This window comes from Hyperoodon ampullatus, assembly GCF_949752795.1.
Source record: "Hyperoodon ampullatus genome assembly, chromosome: 1".
Classification (NCBI taxonomy): Eukaryota; Metazoa; Chordata; class Mammalia; order Artiodactyla; family Ziphiidae; genus Hyperoodon; species Hyperoodon ampullatus.
The window spans coordinates 198,896,519-198,906,338 of record NC_136914.1 but is presented as its reverse complement, the minus strand read 5'-3'; positions in this window follow the sequence as shown (position 1 = coordinate 198,906,338).

The following is a 9,820-nucleotide window of genomic DNA, read 5'->3' as shown; positions in this document are numbered from 1 at the left end:
TCACCTTCCTCAACCCTCCCCTCTCTCCCATCACCATCCCCTAGCTGCTGGCAGCTGAGTTAGGCCAGGACCAAGAGGCACTGCATGAGGAAGAAAGAGAAAATCAGTGGTGAGATCTGCTGACACCAATTTTTGAACTGCATGGCAGGGAAAAAGAGGCTGCCAGGAGAGTGGGTATCCCAGGTCTCACATTTAGGGTCTGTACACTTGACAGAGTCAACTTGGCAGAGGCGGGGAGGAGCAAGCACTGGAGTGCAGATGCGCACTCCCAGGCAGATCGGACCAAGATGAACAGAAGACCCCATCTGGCCCACATCTCCACGTTCATTAAAAACCAACGAATTCCAGAGGACGCATTTGAGGCTCAACTCAAGAATCAGAAGGTTCAGCTGATGAGCCGACACCATCCTCCCTGGCTGGGGTGTGGAGGAGGAGTGAGGATCGTGAGTCACAGGCAGCCGAGTCGGGCCTCAGGATGGAAACCCAGGCGCAGGGCCTCCTTCTCAGGCTGCACCAGGGCCCCAGCCCAGCCCATTGTCTGCTGCTTGTTAATTCCATGCCTCAGAGGTCAAACCTCCAATGCCTTTCTTGGCTAATGCTACTTGGGTGCATTTAAAAATCTCTGAGGGGCCAAACTCCACCACTTGGACAAGCCCCTCCCAGCCAAGCATTTCCCAGTTGTCCTTGGCCACCTGGACTGGTTTCCAGGGCAGACCCTGCTCCCATGACACACATTCGCAGAGGTTTGTCACGCAGGAAATGGGCTCATTACAGTTTTCCAAATGAGGTCAGTGTATGGCTCAGGAGGCTTCATCCCTCCTCTGAGGCCCTCACACACAGCCCTCCCCTAATGCTAACTCCTAAACAGAAATTCGGGAGTAGGAAATATCCAGTTTCCATGCCTTCCATCCAGGGATCCAGGGATCTCCAGTCTTTCTCAGTTCTCTCCCTCTGTCTCTTCTTCCCTCCCTCTCTCCCCTCTCCTCCTCTCAAAACACTTTCTGCTGGAGCCGAGGGCCTCCCATTCAGAATCCTAAGAGAATGACCACAGGAGCTTGGCATGAGGTTTTCCTTCTCCCAACAGGTTTTTCCTGGTAATCTTACCTCAGTCCTAACAGTAAAAACAGCCTGGGGAAAATGACTCGCTCTGCAGCCCAGATAATGTGATCGTCCTGTGCCTTGGCAGAGCTAAGGCTTCCTCCCTCTGTGCTGCCATCAGAGTCCATCCGAGGCCAAACTGGGAAATGGGCAATATTTGTCCTCAGCCCCTCAATCCTGTGGGCACTCCTCCATCCCTCTGCCCTCAAGCTGAACCAGCCAGGCCAGTCAGGGTACCTGAGTCCTCATACTCCAGCCCTTCCTGAACTCCTTTGCATCCTTCCCCCATCAAAGTCTTATGTCAGGACCCCTAGTCCTCTCCTCTCTACTGGGCAACACAGTTGGCTAATTGGATACACCTGGATGTAGCAAACAAAGCACTGGCCAGGGAGGCAGAAGACTCAAGTTCTAGTCCTGGCCCTGCCACTTTTTAGCCATATTTTCTTGGATAAGTCTCAGCACTCCAGTTGCATCATCTGTAAAATGGGATAATGATGCCTTCCTTGGTTCCTTCACAGGGATTAGGCAAGCTTCCGAGCCTCAGCTGTCTCATCTGTTAATTGGGGATAATGACACCATCCTCGCCTACTTCACAGGGTTGCTCTAAGGCTCAAAGGAGATCACTCATGTGATAGTGCTTTGTATACAGGAAAATGCTATATTCACAGAAGCATTACGAGCAGAGCTAACAGCAGGCTAACAGCAGCCTCCTGGAAACACTGCCTCGACCTAGAGATGTAAGCCTGCTGGTTAGAATCTGTGAACCATAGCAGACCTGAGAGGGAGATTTGCCGGGACAAATGGGCCTCATCACAGATGTGGCCACCTTTTCTGCCCACACTGCTGGCCCAACTGTCCCCACGTGGCTGAAGTCTCCCCTTCCTGTCCAACACCAGCAGCCTCTCTGCTGCAGTCTGCCAGCCCTGCCTGGAACATGACCAGCTCCTTGGCCATTTCTCCTTTGTTCTTCCTCCTCTTATCAGTATCTCTGGCACTTTCTGAGCACTCTGCGTTCCTCCACCCTAGAAACCAAGCTCCATGGGTCTGCGCAGGGCTTGTTCCCTCACAGGGTCCTGAGGGACGAGCTCTCCTAGCTAACTAACCCTGTGCCTTGTCAGAAAGCCGAGTGATGCCAAGCAACTGCACCTCGTTCTGTGGTGGCAACGACAGCAGAATAACAACAGTAACACTTGGTACTGATGTCACGCTGCTCAGCAGGATGCCCAGAGGCACTGCAAAGGATCATTCAAAAGCCTTTGCTGTCCCCCTGGCTTGTGTTCCAGCTGGGTTGGAAATGGGGAAACACCACAAAAAAAGTCAACATTAGAACTGGGGAAATCTGGTGTACTGGGTTCCACTCCAAAATTCAAAGAAGAAACTTTCAGCTCTGCTGCTGACACGCTGTGTGAGTGTTAAATAGGTCCTCCCCTTTATGTATGAGCTTTACCACTTATGAAGTGGGAATATAAAGAGCTCCATTTCCCTTGTGAAATGAGAGAGTAGAGGAGGTAGTTCCTGATCTCTTAAGCAATGCACATAGATCCTGCCCTCAGTCAATAGGTCCTTGGTTCAGCTTTCAAGTCCCTTGAAGGTGACACACGTATAGGCACACCCTGAAGAAGGCAGCTCCTCCCATCAGACACAGGGAAATGCGGTCTTCTGGTACAGGAAACTCAAAAGGGGTGAAGAAGCAAGAAAGGGTAACATGCAAAATTGAACTGGTGCAGGCAGCTCATTAGAACCAACCATTTGAGGTTTTGACCTAAGGATTCTTTGTCCCCTCTTGTCCCCCTGCCCCCGGGGAGGAAATGCAGATGTGAAGGCAGGTCTGTCATCTCTTAGCCAGGCTTTTGGGCTCGGAAGCTGGATGGCTGCACCACGTAGCAACAGCAGCCAGCCGCCTTCTCTCCCCTAAAACTGGCTCAGGCTCGTCTCCAAGCCTCTAGGGAAGTGGTTTCAGGACTTTCAGTCCATGGGAAGGGGAAACCCCAGCTGAGGCCCCGGGAGCAACCCTGGCACTAATGCCAACAAGTGGTGCGGACAGCTTCGGGACTCCGATGGGGAAGATTGACACGCCAGGGGTGAAATGAGCTCCAGTGAGGAGCCCCTTTCTTCCCCCTGGCCACTTCGCCCCTCCCCCACGCCTTCCCTCCGGACCCGATCCGGGAAACCACCCCATCCCATCCTACCCCACCCTCCGTCTTCCTTCCCCGCCCCTAGCGGGGATCTCTTCCCACAGCAGGCGGGCACTGCCTGCGGGCCGGTGTTCGCTCCCTACCTCAGTGGCCATGTTCCGGGGGCGCTGACAGCTCCGAGCAGCTGCGGGGCCCGTCGAGGGGGGTTGTCCGCCGTGCTGACTCGGGGAGCAGGTGGGTTGGCGGCAACCAGATGGGGCCCGGGGCGCTGTCCGCGGTGCTGATGCGGACGCCGCAGAGCCGTGCGCCCGTGGGCTGCTGGGCGGGCGGGCGCCTAGGTCCTGGAGACGGTCACTGTGCTCTCCGCGGTGCTGATAAGGGCGCCGTGCCGGAGAGGCGAAGCCTCAGCCGAGGCTCTTCCGGGCCCGATCGCTGGTTGCCGCTGCTCCTGCAGGCAGCGTCCCGGTTTATCTTTAACAGGGGCGGCGGGCGTGGGGGCGGCGGGGGGGTGGGGGGTGGCGGGGAGGAGGGGCCAGGCGCCTCGGCAGATCGGGTGTGGGAAGCGGCGGCCCCGGACTCCGGCGCCCGCCCGCGGGAGAGGAGCCCCGCCCGCGGCCAGAAGCTCCTCTCCTGCCCGGCCCGGAGGCCCCGCCTCTCCTGCCTGCCCCTCCCCCTAGTAAGAGAGCCAGGACCTCGGCGCTCGCTACCGAGGCCTCCAGGGACTTGCAGACTCGGAGGAGAGAGAGGCAGGACCGTTCTGGGGCAAGACATTCCAGCCTGCCAAGGCTGAGGGTCCTCGACTCGTTCGCAGGCCCCCAGGTGCGGGCTTCTTACCTTTCCAACACCCTTCTTCCCAACCCCTCCCCCATCGTGGCCCAGGCTGCCTCGTCTGTGGTTTTTTTCCTCTTCTTTCTCTTCCATTTCTTCTCTGTGGCCCCCTCTCGAGGCTTGCTTGGACGTTCCCTCCTCTCCCCTCTCTCCTTTTCACTGCCTTGAACCCTATTAGCTAGAGGAGGATGCTGCAGACCGCAGAGAATCATCTCCCTTCTTTAAATATGTACCCTTGTTTCATCCCCAGAGATAGCCTGGGGTCCCTTCTTTCAGGGAGCTCCAGAACTGAAGCCAGCCTCTCCTTGCTGCTTTTCCTGGCCCTGCCCCCAACCCTTACTCTTCCCTCTCTCCTCTGAAATCCCAGAGTTGACATACACACCACCATCACCAATTAAAAACCACAAGCAGATGGTGCCAAATGGGTATGCCCACTCTCTAAGGATGGCAGGTCTGGCTCTGGTGCCTCTTTCACATTTTGGACATCACACCTTTCTACCAGATGACCTATCTATATGCTTAATAAACAAAAAGGAAATACCAACACAGGTGCCCTTTCACACACCCATGCACCCCTCGGTCTCTGAGGGGAAGCTGGGTATGTTCCTCTGCAGCTCACAGCTGCCTAAGGGTCAACAGTGGCAACCCACACACAGGGAGCCATGGGCAGCCAGCAGACCTGGGTCCTGCCTCAGGCAGCATGACCTTAGGTAAATACTTCACACCTGACCTTCTTTCTGTAAAATGAGTGTTGGACTTCACTAGACTATTTCTAGGATTCTTTCTTTTTCCTCAACCTTTTATTTTGAAAATTTCAAACATACAGAAACATTGAAAGAATTGTACAATAAACTATACTATCCACCTAGCTTCAACAGTTGTTAACATTTTGTCACATTTGCTTGATAGATAGATAGACACAGAAACATAGAGATATATTTGGCTAGATTATTAGAAAGTAAGTGACAGACATTGTGAGGGTTTATTCTTAAGTACTTCACCATGTATCTCCTAAGAATAAGGGCATTCTCCTACCTAATCACAACATTATTATCACATTTTTTTCATTATTGCAAACACAAGATTTACTGGAAATTATCAGTGTTACCGAAGAGAGCCACAAAGATGATACTCATACTAGCCACAGCATGTTGAAAGACTTTTCTTTAGTGTTGCACATTTTCTCATATGTATGGTCCACAGAAGCAGAAAAGTCCATATTTTATCTATAAGCCTATAGATATGTATTTTCAAATTTTATCTATAGCTTTAAAGGGAGAGAAGATTCTATTTTGATGCTACCATTTTGTTTCACATGATCAAAACTGTTGACAGGAAAGCTCCCACTGTCATGCTTAATATCCTGGGCCTGGCTTACCTACAATCTTCCAAGTTTTCTCAGTCAGAAACACCAACTTGCTGGTCTTATGGAAATATTGTTTTCCAGCACAAAATACAGCCACCCTGGTCTCTGATAGGCTTGATATGGTCATTATTTCTCCAACCTGCTCTTGGGGGAATCTCCACAGAGCTGGCTTTTATAAGACTCTTCAAATTTCTTATAAGCAGTATTTACATTCATGTATAGTGGTATTCCTCAGGTTTTCCTTCCACATGACTTTTGCTCAATGCTCTTCATTTTCTTGATATCGACATATTTGGTCATACCAAATTTTTCACAGATTCCCTCAAGTGTCTTTTTCACTATCATCATCATGGGCTACCAAATCCAGCATTCATTTTGCAACCTTCAAATATTTTTCCTCAGGGTGGAAGTTTCTCACGCTTGATCACAACCCAAAGATAATTTGGTCCATCTTTTAAGGTTTCATAGCCAGAGCTACACACAATGCAAAGTAGAGAGCCAGGAATGTATGTTCCCTTTTCCTCCAAGCCAATGACCCACATACATCTTAGCAAAACCTATTATCACACTTTTAAAGATTCCATATCATCTAATATTCTAGGATAGCTTATTGCCCTTAAAATACATTAATAGCAATGACTCCTCAGAACTTCCCCCAGAACATCTTATTTTTAATAGCTAAAATTTATTGAGCACTTGTGGCCCAGACCATATCCTACATGCTCTACATGTATTATCTTATATAATCCTCACAATTACTCTTTGAACTAAATGCTATTATTATCCTTTTATTATTCCCACTTTACAAATGAGGAAACTGAGTGAGTTACCTAAGATCATGTGGCCTGTGAGGAACAGAGGCAGGATTCAGGCGCAGGCAGTCAAGCTCCAGAGCGTGTGTGGTTGATCCTCCCAGCTGAACCGCCTCCCTCCAGCACACTGTAGACTATAAATTGCCAGAATATACCCACATCTCCAACTGTCTATTTCACAGATGAACACACTGAGTCCCCAAGGATTATGACATGCCAAAGAAGTTAAAGGCAGATTTTCATTTCACCTTATAGTTTGGCAAATGATTTGGCATCAAGGAGCAACCTGAAAATATCTGTGAATCCCATGGTGGTCTCTGGTAATAAATAAATGCACACCTGATGATCGCCATGTACACCACTCCCAGTTCCTCACACGTGGTTCTGATCATATTAATTAGACAACCATCTGGAAACCACTCTCTTCACTTGAAGACAAGACATCTGGATGAGTGCATTCAACCAATCTATTCATTCTATGTATATTTGTTAAACACCTACTATGTATCAGGCACTTTTCTAGGAGCTTGGGATACAGCAACGACTAAATGCACAAAGACTTTGTTCTTATTGAACGCATATTAGTGGGGTAACGATCAATAACAGATTAGCAAATAGTATAAAATATGTCAAGTTGTAATCATCACTAAGAAGTAAAGTAAAGCATGGTAGTGAGAGAGAGAGAGACGGGGGGAGGGGGTGTTTCAGAAAAACTAGGGCAAGTGTTTTTGTGAAGGTGGAATTTGGGCAGAGGCCTGAAGGAAGTGAGAGAATTTAACATGCAGGTATCTGAGGGAAGAGTGACAAAGCTTAGAGGACAGAGTACAAGGGCTCCGAGAAAGGAGTGGGCTTGCTGTGTTCAAAGAATAGCAGGGAGACCAGTGTAGCTAGACTGGAGTGGGCCAGGGGAAGAGAGATGGGAGCTGAAATCAGAAAGGTAGCAGGAGCCAGGTTTTATATGACTTGTAGGCCCTCATAAGGATTTTGGATTCCACTCAGAAAGTGATATGGCAAGCCTTACAAGATTTAGAGTAGAGGTGTGGTATTATCTAATTGCAGTTTTTAGAAGATTACTCTGGATGCTAGGGTTAGCAGGGGGGCAAGGATAGAAGCAGTGAGGCCAATTAGGAGGCTGTTAGAGTAGTCCAGGCAAGATACGGTGGTGGCTTAGATTAGGGTAGGAGCAGTGGGGTGAGAAGTGGCCAGACTCTAGATACAACTTGGAGGTAACGCTGAAAGGACCTGTAGATAGATTGAGGTTGCAGTATGAAAGAGAGTTAAAGATGATTCCGAGTTTTGAAGTCTCAGCCACTGGAAGAAAGGAGTTGCTATTTACTGAGGGAGGAAGACTAAGGGCTGAGTAGGAATGGAGAATACAGAGTTTGGATGTGCTTAGTTGATTTAGGTTGGAAGTTTGATATGCACGTTATACACCTTAGTAGAGTAGGAAGTTGGGGTTCAGGGGAGAGGTAGAGGCCTGGAAATATAATTTCAGGAATCATCAGTATGTGAATGGTACTTAAAACCATGGGTCTAGATGAAATTATCTAGGAAGTGACTATAGCTAGAAAAAAACGTTTAAGAACTGATCCTGATGTAAATTGATACAGCCACTACGGAGAACAGTATGGAGGTTCCTTAAAAAACTAAAAATAGTATTACCATATGACCCAGCAATCCCACTACTGAGCATATATATATACCCTGAGAAAACCATAATTCAAAAAGAGACATGTACCACAATGTTCATTGCAGCACTATTTACAATAGCCGGGACATGGAAGCAACTTAAATGTCCATCAACAGATGAATGGATAAAGAAGATGTGGCACATATATACAATGGAGTATTTACTCAACCATAAAAAGGAATGAAACTGAGTTATTTGTAATGAGGTGGATGGACCTAGAGTCTGTCATACACAGTGAAGTAAGTCAGAAAGAGAAAAACAAATACCGTATGCTAACGCATATACATTGAATCTAAAAAAATGGTACTGATGAACCTAGTGGCAGGGCAGGAATAAAGATGCAGATGTAGAGAACGGACTTGAGGACACAGCAGGAAGCGGAAGCTGGGACGAAGTGAGAGAGTAGCAATGACATATATACACTACCAAATGTAAAATGGATGGCTAGTGGGAAGCTGCTTCATAACTCAGGGAGGTCAGCTCGATGCTTTGTGACAACCTAGAGGGGTGGGATAGGGAGGGTGGGAGGGAGGTGCAAGAGGGAGGGGATATGGGGATATATGGATACATATATTCACTTTGTTGTACAACAGAAACTAACACAATATTGTAAAGCAATTATACTCCAATAAAGATATTTAAAAAATAAAATAAAATAAATAAAATAAAGAGCCTATCCTGGGTACTTCTTTACTTACAGGTTGGGAAGACAGAAGGATTCTGAGAAGAGTGGCCAATGAAGTAGGAGAGTGATGTCCTGGAGCTGAGCAAAAACCTGGTAACAGAGCCTTACCATCTGCGTGGAGTGCTGCTCACGTGTAGAATAACATGAGGACTGAGAAATGACCACTGGACTTGGCAGCAATGTCACTGGTGACCTTGACAAGAGCTGTTTTAGTGGAGTATGGAGATGAAATTCTGATTAAAGTGGGTTTGCGAGTCAGAATGGAGGAGAGGAAGTAGAGATACTGGGAGCGTAGACAACTATTTAGAGACATTTTGCTGTAAAGCAGAGCGAAAAGTAGCACGGTGGCTTGAGGGAGGAGCAAAGGGGGTTCTTCTAAGACGGGAGACATCAGAGCTTGCTGTTTGCCGATAGGAATAATCTACTAGAGAGGGAGACATTGATGGCTCAGCAAAGAGAGGGTTGGGCTTCCCTGGTGGCGCAGTGGTTGAGAGTCCGCCTGCCAATGCAGGGGACACGGGTTCGTGCCCCAGTCCGGGAAGATCCCACATGCCGCGGAGCGGCTGGGCCCTTGAGCCATGGCCGCTGAGACTGCGTGTCCGGAGCCTGTGCTCTGCAACGGGAGAGGCCACAACAGTGAGAGGCCCACGTACCGCAAAAAAAAAAAAGAAAAAAAGAAAAGAGAGGGTTAATTGCAGAAGCAAGCCCTTAAGAGGTCAGCAGAGGATGGGCAAACATGGAAGGGGTGGCTTTGGAAAGGAGCACAGACAATTTTCCACCACAAATACAGTGGAAGAAACAGAGTAAAGGCCACAGACATAAGTAGGTTAGGAGGTTTTGTAGTGTAAGCAAAGACCTGAGCTCTACACCTTATTCCTCTTCAACTAGCCATAGACTTTCATGCTTCATGACCTTTCTCAACAAGTACATTCAACCATTATGTATGGAGAGTTTGCTATGTACCAAGCATGGTGCTGGCACCTTCCTGTATAGCCTGAATGATCCCTTCTAATATCCAGCTCCTCTGACTGGAAAAAAACATTAACAGCCTCAGCCTTTTTTCACTACATTGCCTCCAGGGTTGTTATAACAGTCTTTTTTTTTTTTTTTTTTTTTTTTTTTGCGGTACGCGCAGGCTCAGCGGCCATGGCTCACGGGCCCAGCCACCCCGCGGCATGTGGGATCTTCCCGGACCGGGGCACGAAC